This window comes from Gigantopelta aegis, chromosome 7 (genome assembly GCF_016097555.1).
Source record: "Gigantopelta aegis isolate Gae_Host chromosome 7, Gae_host_genome, whole genome shotgun sequence".
NCBI classification, from domain to species: Eukaryota; Metazoa; Mollusca; class Gastropoda; order Neomphalida; family Peltospiridae; genus Gigantopelta; species Gigantopelta aegis.
The window spans coordinates 19416853-19436661 of record NC_054705.1 but is presented as its reverse complement, the minus strand read 5'-3'; the positions used below and the strand labels follow the sequence as shown (position 1 = coordinate 19436661).

Sequence of the window (19809 nt, the reverse complement as noted above, 5' to 3'; positions counted from 1 at the left end):
TTATATTCCACAAGAAAAATGAATAACTGTTTTTGGTTATTATACAACTTTGAGCCCGCCCCTTTTGGGTGTATATTACCAAATATTATCCCATAGACGACAATAGTAACATATGTCGCTAAAACTCCTACAAGCAACGTATCAGTTGCATATACTCTACGGATATAAATACTACCCCCTCACCCTTAAAGCGAATTTTAAAACAATGGAGGTCAAGCTGCTCATTTCAGAGATAACGGGTAGCGTCTATGACTACCCTAGTTTCGCAGAAAATTCGAGTACTTTTATTCACAGGTACCTCATACATGTTTCAAGCACAAGGCTACTTGACATAGTGGTACTAGATGAAATAAAATTACATACTTTTTTTTTTGCCCAGATGAAACTTTTTCTTTACAACCAACACATTCACATTTATTACAATCCCAGGACTTGTGGTGTTCACTTTTCTATCAAAAGTTCGGTGCACCTCGAACTTTGACCCAGCCAGTTGTTATTTGGTTTAGTGCTACCTTTAATATCCGTGTAAGTGTGGGTAGTGTGTGTGTATACTTATGTAACCATGGCACAGGTAAACACTAAGCTCCAGCGACGTTTAAGAATTTTTGAAAGAAACCGTCTATCAATGGTGTGTATTATGCTCTATGACCCACTTCGTTCACGTGAGCCTATGTGGATCTATTTTTATTATATCCTGTTAAAATCAGTTATAGTTTTCTTAGAAAAATACTAATCAGGATCGTACTTAATTTTAAGAGACTGCGCATACGACCTACAGCTTAACGTACTTGCTAAGTTCTTCGCAACCTCTCGCTCTCCTTTCTGTTTTACCCATTAGAAAATACGTTCGAAGATTTTCGGCAAAAGGTAAGATGAAGCCTTTTTTTTATATTACAGATTAGATATATAATGGCGGAATGAAATAAAGGAATATATGGGAGAGATCAACCGAGGCGCATTAGAATGGACAATTTAAGGCTTTTCTCCTACTTAAAACATAGCAGCGTTGCAATTATATGTGCATCTGTCCATTAACAATACGTAGTCCAGGGCCAGTTGTAATTCCGTGGACTTAAGAAAAAAATTTCTTTTTTTATTTTATCAATAAATATTCGTATGTACCAACTTCGATTATTTGTGTGAAGCTGATGTCATCTACAAATGAACTATTGGTGTACAATTTGTCATCGTTTTTTATATCAGGTATCTGTAATAAGAAAGCTAAGTTATGATGTTTTGTAAGTTAACCACTCGCATGCGACAAAATATATATTATATTATGTTTTTGGTGTATTTTGGGCCTGTCGCCTTAATATAGAATAAACTTGTTCTTGTTCTGTAATTCCGTGGAAATTTAATGAAGACAGTTGGCAACTTATATAAATCAGGGCTTCTAGATTACGGTAGCCCCACTCCCATGGCTAGTGAATTTCAGTGTTGGGCTAGTAAATAATAATTATTGCCATGCCCGACGGCTAGTGAAAAGACATTAGTCAAATGCTGCCTCGCTGCATTCGCCATTCTAACCTTCGCAGGATAAAGCCGATGTCTTAAGATAGTAACCAATTATTTCTTTTATCCTGCAATTCTACAGGAATATTCGGAAAATTATTATTTATTCCAGTTTTGTGTTCGCAAATCGAGTATTGTCAACCTAGTAAGGCTTTTGATGTATGACGCCATACAAGATGCATGACGTCATTATTGTAAGACGCTCGCTACATTCTGTCACATTAAAAAACCGTTTCTAAACTCTAATTCATAAATAAATATACAAGTTTAGTATTGTTATCGCAAAACTTAAAGTTCTTTGTATTTACGGCCCTTCAACAAATGATTTAAAGAGTATGTTTATTGAAAATCTACTCCGAAATACCCGAGTCGAGTTGGGCTTATGTCACGTGACCTATATTTTTCGTCAGTGACCAAAAATATAGAGATTTATCTAGTCATCATATCTTGCCAATGTATACAGTGATTGCGGGATAAATATGAATATCCTGCCCCCACCACCACCACCCAATGTTAGTGTTTTTAAGGTCTATCTCCCTCTTTAGGTGACATCCGATTATTAATATTAATTAGTAAAATTGTATTAACTTAAAGTACAGTAGAGCTAGTGAATTTTTAATCGTGGCTAGTAAATTTGTTAAATCACTGATCCCATGGCTAGTGGATTTTATAAAAATTCTAGAAGCCCTCATAATTTTAAAGTTTATTACAGTATCATTCTGAAAACCTTTGGTGCCAATGTTTTTTCCTGAATATTTTCAATGTCATATCTCAAAGTCAAGATCATAGCACCACAAATGATGTAGTTTGTATATATGTTCATATATTTACACTGATTTACCGTATTTTGAGGAATTGTGGTTGTGACTGGTGTATATACTTTATTTTAAATAATAAGACTTTAACCATAGTATTACAAATTACAAATTTAATTTTATTTAGTTTCAAGGTCGTTTGAAGGTCATTTCCTAAAATGCGCTGTCTTTTACGTGTTTGGTTATATGCACACATCTAGGTTTGATAGTTAATGGTCATAAGAGCAACATATTCAAATATTAGTAATTTCATTACAGAAATAGCCTCTAGCATTATATTTGTGATGACTAGAATCCTCAATTCAAACAGTGTAAGAATACTTATTTGAATTAAATTGCACATGTCTAAACACAATAACTGTCTTTTCAGCAGACATAACCTGTATTAATGTATAGAATTCTAAGTTTGATAATAATAAAATACCATCTAAATATATATTAGGTGCTTTTTCTACCACCTGATCTCTACTACCATTTTGTCACAGACACCATAAATAACGTAAATGCAGGTAACAGACTGAGAGTTAAGAGAAACTTTAAGGACAGCGCACCTGTGTTCACTCAGCTCAATATTTTAAACTCTTAAAGTCGACGATAATCTTAACCCTATCCCTGAAGTAATATCGGAATGTGGAGGTAATATTAATAATTCGGGGTGAGGGTCCTATGGACTGACTCCACTTTATGTAGTACTGATAATGGTATCGTTTTCAGTTATATTTAATTTGGCAGAGAAAGACATCAGAATAATTTATTCAACAAAGTTATGTTACAGACAGAGCTAGTTATTATGAGGAAGAGTATGTGGTAATGCAAAGCTGTATATGCAGTCAAAATGTATCAAATGGGAAACTATATAGAGTAATGCACTTCTGGGCCAGAAAGCAAGTTTGTTGGGGAGCAAAAATGAGATACGCTTTCCATACAAACCGTAAAACACATTACACCAGGGTTGAAAATCATGGTCGCCAGCAGGGTCAGTTGAAGAAAAATCTTACCGACCCTTCTCAAATTAAACTAGCCCTCCAATTATCACATTGAAATTTAATTGCCGAGCTTAATTCAAAACTAGAATGTTCTTTGTTGAATAATAACCATGTGTTGACCGTATATAGTTTGTTTGCGTCAAAAGTAAACCAATAATGAATAAATAAAGTTAAAATTCATATAAAAATATGCTATTAAATTTTGGACCCATACCATCTGAAATAACAATTTTGAAAAGAAATCCATTATAAATAAAAATGTTTCTTTAGAAATTACCATTAAATTATATACAGATTAAATCTTATTTCTAATACAGTGGTGAAGACAAAATGCCAGAACATCCAAGAAATGCAGCTTGACTTGCATTGTCTCTGAAGTAAAATATAATGCAACACTAAAGATAGAACTGGATATGCTATAGTAAACTAGTCTGGGAGTGGCAGTCTTCTTTGTCGAGATAGAATAAACTTTGTGGCGATGCAAGAGGGATGAAATTTCCAGTAAATGATTTTCTCAGGAGTGGCTGTCCTCCTATAGACGATATAGATCCATGGAATCATCCACTATTTTGCCAAATGCTCATTAGATTGCATTGTGCAGAGATACGGCCCTGGTCATGTATTAAGGTTTTGTCTTTCAGATTAACTTGGATTTTCCATCAATTGCCGTAAACCCTTATATACGCCTTATATATGTCAAAAAAGAAGATTTATCCTATGCAGTTTGATGGTAATTTGTAAACAATTTTATCTTTTTAATTTACACTGAACTTTTTCCACCAAAAATGTTGTTTGCGATGGTATGGGTTTAAAACGTAATAAATTCATGTTTTTAATATTAATTTTATCTTTAATCATCATGAAATTATATGCCAATTCATCGGTTCCCTTTTGACGCAAACTGATTATAGTATCAAAATGATTATTTTCTGCCACTGTAAAATGTAATAATGCGTTAGTGTGTGTGTGTGTGTGTGTGTTTGTGTGTGTGTGTGTGTGTGTGTATGTGTGCTGGTGCACGCACACGTATGTGTTTAATTTGGATATTGTAAATACTACAGTAGTAGGCTACTAATAAAATAAATATCGATTGCAAAATAAATCTGTGAAAAAAATCAAAACAAGTATTTTACCAAAATAAACTGTACTTTTTTTATTGCATTACAAAACACAAACGCGTACTTATTGTTTATTATAGTTATCTTTGTACTGTTATGTCATCATGTAAGACTTGGAGTCAAGATGTTTGGTAGGGGGTTAATGATCCGTTCTTATTTCATGTTCTATTTCGTTTGCAAGATCTGTAGTTTGAGTCAGCACAGTCGCGGAGTGTTTTGTCACGTTCGATTCAGTTTCAGTGCGTTTCTTCTTTAACTGGCACCATACTACAGGGTATGCACTTGAGATATTTTTGACTGGCCAATCGTGCCACTCACAGCAACATTGACTCGCCCGTATAACTTTTGAATGGCCCGCCGAATTTCGTTAAAAAAGGAACTTACTTATATTGCACTTTAGAAACATGTTATCATATCATACAAACAATAACAACAACACAAAAGAAGGAAACATAACTTGTTTTAGTTTTATTACAAACTGTTGTAATTAAATTATAACTATTATGTTGTCCCTGGGATAGCTTCTCTCATTTTCCTTAGCACAGCAGTCTTGTGTGCCTCACTCTCTTCGTGTAACTGAAAGAAGATGTTAACAAATTCAATCACAATTGACAAAATTCAGCAGGCTTTTTTGTATTTTATTCATGCAATATACTGATATTGCTGTTACATACTGAGTAATTATTATAATTTTAAACAATATCAGTGATACTGTGAAACTTAACTTTTAGGCCTTAAAAATTATCTTAAGAAGATTATCATTTGCCGCTGGGGATTGGTAAGTGTGGGAATGGGGGGCAATGCTCCATCCCCAATCAGGAATTGTTTTGCCTTTATAAGTTTGTTTTCTAAAATGTTGATTGCCCACCCCCACTCCCATCGGATACCCCACCAGTGCCACCCCCTGCACGTACAAAACACTGGGGGGGGGGATAATGGGTGCCCACCCCACATACCCATCAATCCAAATTGCTGGCTACTACAGTGCTTTCAAGTTAATGTAAATACTATAATTGTGGTTGCTAAATACAGATTACTGATCATAATTTATATTACATACCTTTATACTTTCCATCTTCATGTGGAACAACCCCTGCACTGTGAATATGGTGCTTTAGGTAATACTAAACCAAATAACTTCCGGTTGGGTTAAAGTTCGAGGTGCACCAAACTTTTGATAGATGTGAGTGTGTTGGTTGTAAACAAATATAGTTTCATCTTGGCAACAAATGTATGCACTTTTATTTCATCTAGTACAACTGTGTTAAGTAGCCTTGTGCTGGGAACATGTATGGGGTACCTGTAAAAAAAGTACTTAAAGTTTGTGCGAAACTAAGGGTGTTGTAAGAAAAACTCATGCCCACTTCGATAGGCAGTGTAGAAATGGCTGCGTGGAAATTTCCCATCACTATTTAGCTGCGTCTATTTTTAATGCCAACCTCACTGCTCAACAAAACTGACTTCTACACAACTGTTCGCTGACGATGTGCTGTAAATAGGATTTCGTATGGGAAAGGTGGGGGGGGGGGGGGGGGGGGGGGGGGGGGGGGGGGGTATAGATTTTATTTTGCTTTACGCATTAAAATTATATTGTTTGCTTAATAATGACAGTAATTATTAAACTACTAAATATTTGTACGAAGTGACTCTAAACTAATAATGCTTAAAACAATCATAATGTTACACGTGTTTGTGATACAGGCGCGGATTCGGGGCGGATGTTCGGATTCTCTAGCCCTTTGCTTCCGAAAACACACACACGCACGCAAGCAGGCACGCGCGTCTGTAGACAGATAGACAAAGACAAAGAAACACGCACATACACATACACAAACTTACAAATGCATGCTCATAAAAACAAACACATATGGACATACACAGGCCTACAGACACGCAAACAAACTCACAGATCCACACACTCACACATTCATACATATACATACGTGATACACACATACACAAATATACAAATACATACTCATAAAAACAAACACATATGGACATACACACATGCAAACACATACGACATAAATACACTCACAGACACGCAATGCAAACGCACATACGACACAAACACATTCACATACACACAAACACACTCAGATACACATGCAAACACTGACACATGCGACAAAAACACGCTTACAGACACACGCAAACACACACACATACGGCACAAACACACTGACAGACACACGCAAACACTCTGACAGACAAACGCAAACACTCTGACAGACACATACAAACACACTGACAGACACGCAAACACACTCACAGAGGCACGCAAACACATTGGCAGACACACAAACACACTGACACGCACACACAAACACTCGCACATACGACAAACACACTGACAGACACACAGAAACACTTTGACAGGCACACACAAACACACTGACAGACAGACAGGCACACATACATACACACACACAGACAGAGAGACACACACTGACAGACTAACACAAACACGCTGATAGACACACACACACACACACACACACATTGACAGACACTCACACATACGACACAAACACACTGACAGACACAAACACTGACAGACACACACAAACACACTGACATGCACACAAACACACTAACAGACACACACAAGCACAGACAGACACACACAAACACACCGACAAACACACACAAACACTGACATACACACACAAACACACAGACAGACACACACAAACACTGACATACACACACAAACACACTAACAGACACACGCAAACACTGACAGACAAACATAAACACATTGACAGACACACAAACACACTAACAGACACAAACAAACACTGACACACACACACACACACACACACACACACACACAAAAACACACTGACATATACACACAAACACACTGACAGACACACGCAAACACTGACAGGCACACACAAACACACTAACAGACACACATACAAACTGACAGATACACACAAACACACTGACATACACGCAAACACACTGACAGACACACACAAACACTGACAGACACACACAAACACACTGACAGACACACAAACACACTGACAGACACGCAAACACTGACAGACACACACAAACACACTAACAGACATACACAAACACTGACAGACAAACACACAAACACTGACATATACACAAACGCATTAACAGACACACACAAACACTGAACAGACACAAACACACTAACAGACACACACAAACACTGACGGGCACACACAAACACCTTGACAGACACAGACAAACACACTGACAGACACACGCAAACACACTGGCAGACAAACAAACACACTGACACACACGGAAACACATTGACAGACACAAAAACACACTGACACGCACACACAATTACTCACACATACGACAACCACACTGACAGACACACAAAAACACTGACAGACAAACGCACACACACTGACAAACACAAACACACTGACAGGCACACAGAAACACACTGACAGGCACACACAAACACACTGACAGACACACAAACACACTGACAGGCACACACAAACAAACTGCCAGCAACACACAAAAAACACACCGACAGTCACACACACACACACACACACACACACACACACACACACACACAAAAACATTGATAGACACTCACACACAGGACACAAACACACTGACAGACACATAAAAACACCTTCAAAGGCACATGCAAACACACTGACAGACACACACAAACACACTGCCAGACACACACTGGTACACACCACAAACACTGACAGACACACGCAAACACACTAATAGACACACAGACACATAGGACACAAACACCACTATAAGCGTACGAGATGGGAAGGGGCATTATGGGGGACAGGAGTGGGGCAACGGCCCCCTAGTGCTGGAGCAAATCCTTAAAATCGGGGAAACATGGTAATATGAATAAATGTTGTTATTCAGATTCGTGCATTTTCGTTTAATTCGAGCAAACATCCGCCTTAAACAATTAGAACCTATGCCTGGGGGGGGGGGGGGGGGGGGGGGAGGGACTGGCATTTACCAACATTGATCAAGATCAATTTTAGTTGTAGAACGTAGGAAATTCATTGCAAACAATCTAGTTGTCAACATTTTCCTTGACTTCCCCGCCCCACCCCCACCACCCCCCGAATTAACGTAAATGTGTTACCGAGGCAGTGAAACCTGTTCAGCTAAATTCGAAGTAAAAAGTCGAGATTAAAGTATTACTTTTCGATAACGGCTTCTACTTTGTAAAGTGCGACAATACACACACATACATGCACACATACATATACATAAACGTATGTGTGTGTCTGTCCGTGTTTGTGTCTGCCAGTATGTGTCTTTCAGAGTGTTTGTGTCGTATGTGTGAGTGTTTTTGTGTGTCTGTAAGTGTGTTTGTGTGTGTCTATCAGTGTGTTTGTGTCGTATGTGTGAGTGTTTGTATGTGTCTGTCAGTGTGTTTGTGTGTGTCTGCCAACGTGTTTGTGTATGTCTGTCAGTGTGTTTGTGTGTGTGTATGCCAAAGTGTTTGTGTGTATCTGTGAGAGTGTTTGTGTGTGTCTGCCAAAGTGTTTGTGTATGTCTGTCAGTGTGTTTGTGTGTGTCTGCCAAAGTGTTTGTGTGTGTCTGTGTGTATCTGTGAGAGTGTTTGTGTGTGTCTGTCAGTGTGTTTGTATGTCTTTGAGTGTGTTTGTATGTGTCTGTCAGTGTGTTTATGTGTGTGTCTGTCAGTGTGTTTGTGTGTGTCTGTCAGTGGATTTTTAGTGTGTCTTTCAGTGTGTTTGCATGCGTCTGTCGGTGTGTTTCTGTGTGTCTGGCAGTGTATTTGCGTGTGTCTGACTGTGCTTTTGTCGTATGTGTCAGTGTTTGCGTGTGTATCTGAGTGTGTTTGTGTCATGTGTGTGTTTGCATGTGTATCTGAGTGTGTTTGTGTGTCTGTGAATGTGTTTGTGGCGTATGTGTGTGTTTGCATGTGTATATGGGTGCTGTTGTGTGTCTGTCAGTGTGTTTATGTCATATGTGTGAGTGTTTGCATGTGTGTATGCTCATGTGTTTGTGTGTTTATGAGTATGTGTCTGTGTATGTGTCGCAGTTTTCGGTGGAGTTGCCATCATCATTGGCCAAGTCACCAGAATGTTTTTATTGGTGTAAGAAATAAGACATGGTATATATGTGACGTAGGGGTGGCACAACAACACATGTGTTTCAAGAATTGGGAGCAGTCAAGCCAGGCTATGGATTCGGATATCATTGTAGAGGGGTTCTGTAGGGCTGAAATAGATTATGGTGTCCGATATATAAGGATTGTAGGTGATGGGGACAATTCCGTGTTTGCTCGAATTCTGGAAATGGTACCGGTGTGGGGACCCCATGTCACGTAAGTGGAATGTTCCAATCATGTCTGCAAGTGCCTCCATCCAAACCTTGAGAAAATTGTTGATGCCCACCCCAACTACAAAGGAAGAGGAAAGCTTACCAAAGCAGTACGAATCCGTCTGGTGTCAGCTGTCCTGTGCGTAATCTGCAATGTAGCTGTGCAAAAACAACTGGAACATGATATAGGAAATGCAGTACATCCTGTTTTCGGACATCATGACAACTGTTCTGAATTCTGTAAGAAATCCAAACCACCAGTATCTGATGATGTGGACATTGAGGAGACTATCCCTGATGAAGAGGATCCATTGAATTTACTAGTAGATGACCAGTATTCATATTGGATAGATCTTTATTGGCCCAGTTGCTACATGTAGCATTTCCAAAGTTGAGACAGATCTCAGTAAAGATGTTTCGGATATCATGAGCCGTGCAGCTGCCAAATCTTCCAGACTATTGGGTAATTTCACTACCATTTTAGCTGAGGCATGGATGAACATTAGGGCCAAGTTTGATGGTGGGAAATTCTACAACAGATGTAACAGATAGTCGTGGCATGCCAGATGTTATGGTGGCGCCCTGAGACAAACTTTGGGAGTAGAATGGTCCCCTTTAGTTTGGACCAAAGTGACGCACACTCCATCTTCCTCAGTTATATGATGAGCGTGCCCAAAAGATAACTTTCAACAAGCGATTATCTGCATGGCCTGTGTGCAAAGCAAAACGTTGGAAGAGGAAATTGGGAGCTGCCAAGGAGAGCTTTTCACAGACCGCGAAATTGGAATATGGACCAGATGCTGTGGATGCAGTACCTGATATGTCAAAAGCCAAGTTACAAGAGGTGATGGATGGATACACTGCAAGCAAGGTTGCAGGATGAAATAAAAGCACAATCAAATTGTCTAATGTAGAAGAACGAAAGACAAAATCGTATTACATCATCAGATTTTGGAGACATATGCACTAGAAATCCGAGCATTCCTGTAAAACCCAATGTGATGAGGCTGTTATATAGTTCATTTGAAGGAACCAGACACACACCCAAGACTGCCACAATTACAGAATACACTTCGAAGAAAGCACAAGACGGCGATCCAGTGAACATAGAGCCACAAGGATTGTGTATTCATCCAATCCATTCCTATCTAGCAGCAAGTAATGATGACGGTGATCAGGGATTATTGGAAATGAAATACTTGTTGCAAAAGAAGTCGACTGCTTTGGAGGAAGCTGTGGAAAAGGAAAGGCATTTCTGTTTGATGAAAGACAATGGAAAACTGAGGCAGAAGATCAAAGATAAATACTACTGGCAAATTCAGGGTCAGCTGAATATTTTTCAGAAAGATTGGCTGGATTTTGTCATTCAAACAGTAGCTCCTCACCAACTGCATATTGAGAGGATATTCCGAGATACTCACCTATGGAATACCAGAATGTTACCTAAACTTCACAGTTTTTACCACAAGTGTCTACTGCCAGAACTAGCTGCTCTGCACTATGAGAAATATTCAGGCATACGAGAACCTGGAATATGGGTGTATTGTTTACTTCGTAAACCATTTTGCCATTTAATGTAATACCACTGTTTACATTTAATAATATTCATTATTTTATTTTATTTATTATACATCAAAATAGCAAATGCATTAGGATGGGCTGATATTACATATGATACTAATTTTTATTTTTGTTTTTCAGCATCCTGCTGCAAAACGGACGACAGCGCAGCGCACCAGACCTTCAACCCAGCCCATTCCATCACCGTCGGCTACTACTGCGCAGCACACCAGGGCTTCAAATCAGCCCATTCCATCAACGTTATTTACTCCCGTCTCAGTCCCACCAAGTAGACAAAGGGAAGTGCAGTTCCTTGGTAGACATTAGTCATCGGAGGATTGTAAATGAAGACTAAGGTATTGTGAACTTTTACATATTGTATAAGTACGAAAAATGTGTTGGCCATGAATCAAGCAGACAAAAGTTCTGTGTCAGGATATCAAATTGCATATTCTTTGCAGAAGGGAATTGGCTTCAGTATTGTTTATATAAAGTGGCCAGCAGTGGTGAACTTGTCATAACACTCCCTGGACATCTTAATCGGTTTTGTGGGTTTCTAACAAGTGTCTTTAACACAATATACAGCAATGCATTACATGTGATCATGTTAATTGTTATTAGTATAGTTAATATTATTAGTATAGACGATTCTGTACTAATTTAATACAAGAAAACAATCAAACCCAGATATTAACGCACTGGCGCAGGGGATAATTAAATCCTTTCTGACCTCTCAAATTGTCCCATGCCGTTGCTGGAACTCGAACCTATGGCATTGAATCACCCGCAACTTGCAGACTTCCCACGAAGCATAAAAAGTATGCTCTTTAACTCAACCGTATGCCTCGGTGGAGTTGTGCTTAAACTATCGGAAATAAGGCTGGTAGGAACAGGGTTCGAAGCCTGATACCGGCTCCCACCCACAGCAAGTTTTTACGACTCAATGGATGGGTGTAAGACCACTACAACCTCTTCTATCTCGGTAGCCACAAACAACTAATTCACTGTCCTCGACAGACAACCCAGATAGCTGAAATGTGTGCCCAGGACACCGTGCTTGAACAAACACAAAACTATGTTGACGTGAATGGGGCTTACGAGCTACGCGGTCGATCCCACTTACGTACATGAAACAGTGGGCAGACCTGGCACTGCCTAGTATGTATTGACGTATGAATATTTATATATTATACGGATGTTGAGGTTGACTATTACATACATAGATATTAACGCAATGGCTCAGGAGATAATTAAATCCTTTAACTTATTAATGTATAAACTTATATCGGTACATGTTTTTATTAATTTTTAATAACTTATTTTCATTGTTGTTTTTTTTCTTCTATTTATCCTACGTCGCTGAGGACGGTCAAGCGTTCTCGTTATACGAGTTTGGTAAATCGTTTTGACACTGCGGTTCTTCGGGGGATACCCGTCACGTGACTCATAAATAATACGTCATATCTCGACATACACACAATATATAGATATTCATACATCAATACACATATATACACACAGACAAACACACACAGTTACAGATAGCGCGTGACCTTATTAGAAATTTAATCTAATCTATTTGGGTTATTCATTTTTAGCACAATTGGATAGTCCGTTTATTGAGTCATACCTCTGTAATACGTAGGGAGCTTTCTCCCATCCCTAGCCATGCAAGACAGGCGTATTCCATGACGTCAGCCCATGCGGAATAAATTGGTCTTGCATGACCACGTGACTTCTATTGTTGGAGCTGATATTAACATTGGGTGTCGTCAGGTAAACGGCAAAATAACGCAAGAAATGCTTCTTATATTTCATAAAAACAAGGAAACCTGCTGTCATAATGAAATTATACTATCATTTTCGGTTTATACTTTTAGTATAAACCATTTTCGGGTACGATCTTTTCAATGGTTATGATTATTTTATTGTAAGATAAAAAGTAAAAAATATAGGTTCTTCACAAAACGCTTGTTTTTCAACTTCTGGATGGGAGAAAAATAATCCTCCATTTTGTATCCATGTGGGACAGGGCTATTCCACCCTCGGGTACATCATATGATGTCAGGGACGAGGCTTGCCCTCGGGTGGAATAGCCGTGTCCCACGTAGACACATATGAAGGATTATTTTAATCTAGAATGTCGCCTGATTCATTTACCCTATCAGAACGTCGGGTTCTTTGATGCCGAGAAGCAAAATCGACCTGTACCTCTCATCCGAATGTGGTTTTTTTCAGTGGCATGGCTTAATACTACACACACACACACACACACACACACACACACACACAGACAGACACACACACACACGTATATGTGTATGTATATATATATATATATATATACTCTTCAAAAGAAGAAACGCAAAACCACATTGTCGTAACATTTGGAGAATTGATTTAATTATTGAATGGTGAGTCCGATAATTACCAAATGTTGCAGGATTGTTCACAATTCACTCTAGTCCATTGTGAGTAAGTGATAGGACACACCACCAAGGTCAAGGTCATCTGGAGTCAATACCGGGTGTGGCCTCCGCGTGTGTTGACAACTGCCTGGCACCGCCTGCCCATTGAAGCAACCAGAGTACGGATGACGTCCCGGGGGATGGTGGCCCACTCGGCCTGCAAGGCTGCTGCCAGCTCGGGCAGGGTCTGGGGCTGTGGTTGTCGCTGTCGGAGGCGTCGGTCCAACTCGTCCCATAGATGCTCAATTGGGTTCAAATCCGGTGATATCGATGGCCAAGGAAGGACATTAATGTTGTTGTTCTGTAGGAAAGCCGTTGTGATACGTGCTGTGTGAGGCCTGGCGTTGTCATGTTGGAACACTGCGTTGGCGTTGGCCATAACTGGAACGATGTGTGGCCGGAGGATCTGGTCAATGTAGCCCTGTGCATTCAGGTTGCCCTGCACGTGGACCAGGTCAGTTCTGCCAGTGTGTGAGATGGCTGCCCACACCATGACACTACCCCCGCCGAATCTGTCCACTTCCTGCACGCAGTTTGCCGCATAACGTTCACCACGACGCCTATACACGCGACATCTTCCATCATGACGTCGGAGCAGAAATCGGGACTCGTCACTGAACCACACCTGTCTCCATCGCAGTTGATGCCATTGTCGATGAATCTGGCACCACTGCAGTCGGAGTCGACGGTGTTGTGGTGTTAAGATGACACCTCGAACTGGACGTCTGGCACGAATTCCTACCTCACGTAGGCGGTTCCGTACGGTCTGGTCGGATATCCTGCGCAAACCTGGTATTGCTGCGGCTGTGGAGGTGGCAGTAGTCAATCGTTCCCGAAGGTGGCGTACCCGGATGTAGCGGTCCTGCCCGGGGGTAGTGACCCGTGGTCGACCGGATCTAGGGAGGTCACGTGTTGATCCATGTTGCTGGTAACGGTCCCACAGTCTGGAGATGGTGCTTGGGGACACACGGAATGCCCTGGCAACGGCCGTTCTGGATTCGCCTGCGTCTAGTCGGTTGATGGCATTGTTTCTCTGCGGTTCACTGAGACGTGGCATGTCCTGGATTGTCAACTGTCGGCAAGATACAGAGGCCAGGCAAGCGAACACCCTGCACTTTTATACTGTCGGTGTTCATGTTGCACGTGCAGACAACGCACGTGCAGTGGTGACATGGTTTGCACGTGGCTGCGTTTTTGCGAATATTCACATTTTGGAACTTTATTGTACAGTAGCTGCGTTTTATCGAATGTAACCGTGGGAATGTGTTTGGGACATGCAATGACCTTATATTCACAAAGCATGAACCGGTAGGAAACATAAAATCGGAGTTATAACCCATTTGTACCCTTTTGCGTTTCTTTTTTTGAAGATATATATATATATATATATATATATATATATATATATATATATATATATATATATATATAAACGATATATGAAGTGGGACAACAATCAACGTGTTTCCCTCTTTCGTTTTTAGGATCCTGAGACTCCAAATAGAAGCCAGGTTTAAGACCGGATAGGCTGTTGACTGTGAATGACGCATATAAAACTGATGCCTCACCGATGGAAGAACAAAAAACAGAAATTTAATTCTTTAATGATACCAATGAGAACATGGTGGACATTTCTACTTTGAAACTGTGTCAGTGTGGATTGGTCTAACACAAAATATTTTGCAAGGTATTCAAGTGGTATTATTGGAAAGAAAAATGGAGTCGGGTCAAAAGGAGAAAAGTTGGTTATCTACAATAAAGTCGATGTTATCGGATTCAGTTGACATTGTTTTATCATCTACGTAAGATATATTAAAATTATATAATTCTAGCTATTCGACAGCCATGTGTTGTTAAGTTACTTTCATAAAATTAATCTTTGGATTCCTACAGTCAATCATGCCACAAATGATACCTTATTCAAGAAGCTTAGAGCCATAGGCGTACGGGTTCCCATTTTTGTAAGGGGGAGGGGGGTGGCAGGCTTGTTTTTGCCCTAATTAAACGAAAATGCCCGAATTTGAAAAAAACCCTACATTTATTTATAATATAATTATAATCAAACAGCTATATAGGGTTGTAAATAAACCACTACGCATTTTTACATGGATTACAACCAAGTTTGAGGATAGAATGAAGGAAATACATGGTAAAAAGGTCTATCATGTTTGCTCGGATTTGATGTTTTGTTCCAGAACTAGGGAGCACTTGATTCCCCTGCCTCCTGTCTCGTACGCTTATGCTTGTAGCTACCTTTTGTATCAGACGGTTCAGATGCCTTCTGCATAACATGACGTACCTTATTTAAAGAACGCATTCTCTTAAAGTGACATACCCTGGGGTGTGGGTTTTTTTAACACTACGGGCGTATTTTTCACTTTTAAAGACGTTTTTGACAAATGTTATCAGACGTTACTTACTTTTTATTGTTTAGAATATCAATTTCTGTACATCCGAAATGTTTATAGTTATCCTTCTGTTTGTAATGCCTCAAACGGATTTGTTTTTCTTCATAATTATAAAAACGCACGTGCGTTTGAGAAGCAACGGTTGTGGAGACGAGCTCTAGTATATATTTAAAGGCTTTTTTTCTCTTTCGGCGTCACGGACTCTTTGTTTTACTCCATTGAATCTGGGCGAGACGTAACTCAGTGGTACAGCGCTTGCCTAATGCGCGATCGATCCCCATCGGTGGACACATTGGACTATTTCTCATTCCAGCCAGTGCTCCATAACTGGTGTAACAAAGGCTGTGGTATGTATTATGTCTGTGGGATGGTGCATATAAAAGATCCCTTGCTGCTAATCAGAAAGAGTAGCCCATGAATTGGCAACAGCGGGTTTCCTCTCTCAATATCTGTGTGGTCCTTAACCATATGTCTGACGCCATATAACCGCAAATAAAATGTGTTGGGTGCATCGTTAAATAAAACATTTCCTTCCTTCCTTCCTATTGCATCTTTATTTAGATGTATTACAGGTTTGCAGATTAACCAAACTTACTGTCTTGTTTCCATGGTTTCAAACTAGGATCTGCGACTTTAAATTACATATTTTGTATGACACTTGAAGAACAGTTTTGACAAGATATAGTCTGATAATTTACAATATCTTATAGACCCTTCAAGGCTTCCCATAATACGACGCTTTACATGCGTCTAGAGACTTCTAACGTCAGAGGGGCGAACGTATATTTAACGCATATTTAACATATATAATAATTCAGAAATGAATGATATACACCAGTGGGAATTGAATAGAATAAAACAGAATGGATGATTAACGACACCACATCACGAAAAATACATCGGCCATTGGGTGTCAAACTATGGTACATGCTAAAATAAAATAACCAGCACCTGACAAATGATAACTTTAATAAAATATTCACTCAGGATTGTTATATCAAGTAATGATAGCATTTTTGTAATGGATTTTTAAAATGACTAATTCTGTAATCAACATGGGTATTACTACGTTTTAGTTTAAATGAATTTAATGAAGAATAGTTATGTTTAATTTTACTATTGCATTGTTAACGTTATCATATGTGGAATAATAACATTAAAAGGGACAGATCCTAGTGTTTAAACATCGCAGCATATTTTTCACTATTAGAGCCGTTTTTGATCACTGAAATCAAACATTACTTATGTTTCTTGTCATCCTGGTGTTTCTTATATATTTTTTAAAACGCACGTGCGTCTGAGAAGTAGCGAGTTATTGATTCAAATTCTAGTCTAGTTTTAAGGATATTTCCCGTTTAACGTCACAGACTCTTCTTTCACTCTATTGTAACTTTATCCAAATGAGTTACAGATTTGTAAATGAATTAAACTTATTGTCCATTTTTTTACGGGTTAAAACTAGGTTATGCGCCTTTAATGTTTAATAGAAGGCCACAAAGGAGATTAAGAGTTTAACAGCCGTGAAAATGTTCACGAAAATATCTAATCTTTCGCGGGTTTCCCCCCATAATATCCATTTGTGTACCAAAATGGACACCCAATAGCCGATATATTTTTCGTGCTGGGGTATCGTTAAACATTAATTCATTCATTCATTTACATGTGACATTTTGTTTATGCAGAATGCTTATGACCGTACACCTAAAAGTTAGTTCTACAAATATTTGTATTAAAAACGTTAGGTAGGCCTAACTGATAGTTTTCCTTAACCAACATGCATGCGGTTGTTACGGACACTACATTTGATTGGTACTAAATGATCACGATAACATTTTAAAAGCCCAGCAAATGGAATGTTTATTTACAACTTATAGATTCAAAGATAATTATAATTAATAGTGTAATAATTAGTGCAAAAAGTGAAATAGTTTCTGGGAAGGTGCCGATTAGGTAGGGTGGGTTTTTTGTTATTGTTGTTTGTTTTGTTGTTGTTGGGGTTTTTTGGGGGGTAATGAGGGGTTGTTTATTTTTAAAAAACTAAATCAGTATTCACACAGATATGGTCGGCTTGCACCAAAGTCTAATTTGGCCCGTACAACTATCATACTAATGTTAATCTTAAACTGTCAACAGGCACGACGTAGTTGGCCAACTCGACGCTTGCGTTGTAATCCCTCCCCACTCCCAATATACGACGGGTGCCCTCAAATTAACAACTAATCGGTCATAGAAGTCGTATACGACGAACATCAAGTTGTAAGAGCGCTCAGACTAGCAACTGAATAGTCGTAGAAGTTGTGACAGCAGAGAGTTCGCCAACTTTGTCGTGGATGTTGGTAGTCGGAGCCTAGCATTGCCCGAGCCTAGCATATCTCCAGATATCACTCACACGGGCCTGAAAACAGAAAATCTAAAAATACTGGTCAATGTACATCTTTATGGAAGGAATTCGGGAGGTGTGTGGGTGGGTAGGGGGTGGGGAATTGACGAGTGTCACGTTATTCTAAAAGAATGAATGAATGAATGAAAGAATGAAAGCATGTTTAACGACATCCCAGTATGAAAAAAATATATCGGCTATTAGGTATCAAACTAATTCTAAGGGAGGTGTGAACTTAGCTTTAAAAAGCTTTACATGGGGAGGGTGCATACACAATATAAGATGTTGTGTTATGCAGCATTGAACGGTTCTATACTTAAAGTAAAGTTTGTTTTATTTAACGACGCCACCTGGAGCACATTGATTTTTTTTTTATCGTATCATCGGCTTTTGGACGTCAAATATTCTGACACTTTTTTTTTTTTTAGAGGAAATCCGCTGCGCCACATAGGCTACTCTTTTACAATAGGCAGCAAGGGATATTTTATTTGCGCTTCCCACAGGCAGGATAGCACAAACCATGCCTTTGTTGAACCAGTTATGGATCACTGGTCGGTGCAAGTGGTTTACACCTACCCAATGAGCCTTGCGGAGCACTCACTCGGGGTTTGGAGTCGGTATCTGGATTAAAAATCCCATGCCTCGACTGAGATCCGATCCCAGTACCTACCAGCCTGTAGACCGATGGCCTAACCACGACGCCACCGAGGCCGGTCCTATACTTAAAGAGTTAAATTGCTGCATAAAACACCAACATGGGGTTAGGGTTAGGAACAATACAATAATGTGACATCACACACTTTTTTGTTTATTTATTTGCACGTAATAGGGTTTGTTGTTGTTTTTTGTTGTTGCTTTTTGGCAAGTAAGTCGACTATCTGCGTGATCTCACCTTTACGTTTTGCATTCCTTTATTGTAACTTTAGTGTTTCTATAACTGAATGAATGTCTAAATCCGCACATAATGCACTTAACTAATGCCTCAACTTACTATACTCTATAAATACAATTACAAGACAACAATAATTATTATTAACAAAAGAAAATTATTATCCAAAAATGATAAAACTTTAATTTTAAGACCAATTTTAACAATACATGCAATTAAACATAACTGGTATATATCCCTTTATGCACACACAGATGTGTGTAAGTACATTATGCGTAGTTGCTATTATTACATTAATTTAAAGGAACATGTTTCTGTTTCAACAGA

General features: G+C 39.1%; 1 long non-coding RNA gene across 1 annotated transcript; it reads left to right on the top strand.

Annotated features, from left to right (window-relative positions):
• The first annotated feature begins 651 nt into the window (after positions 1-651).
• On the top strand, positions 652-15640 carry LOC121377586. Its single transcript, XR_005958632.1, has 3 exons — positions 652-867; positions 11479-11693; positions 15290-15640. It is a non-coding gene; the product is annotated as an uncharacterized LOC121377586 (long non-coding RNA).
• Positions 15641-19809: the final 4169 nt, after the last annotated feature.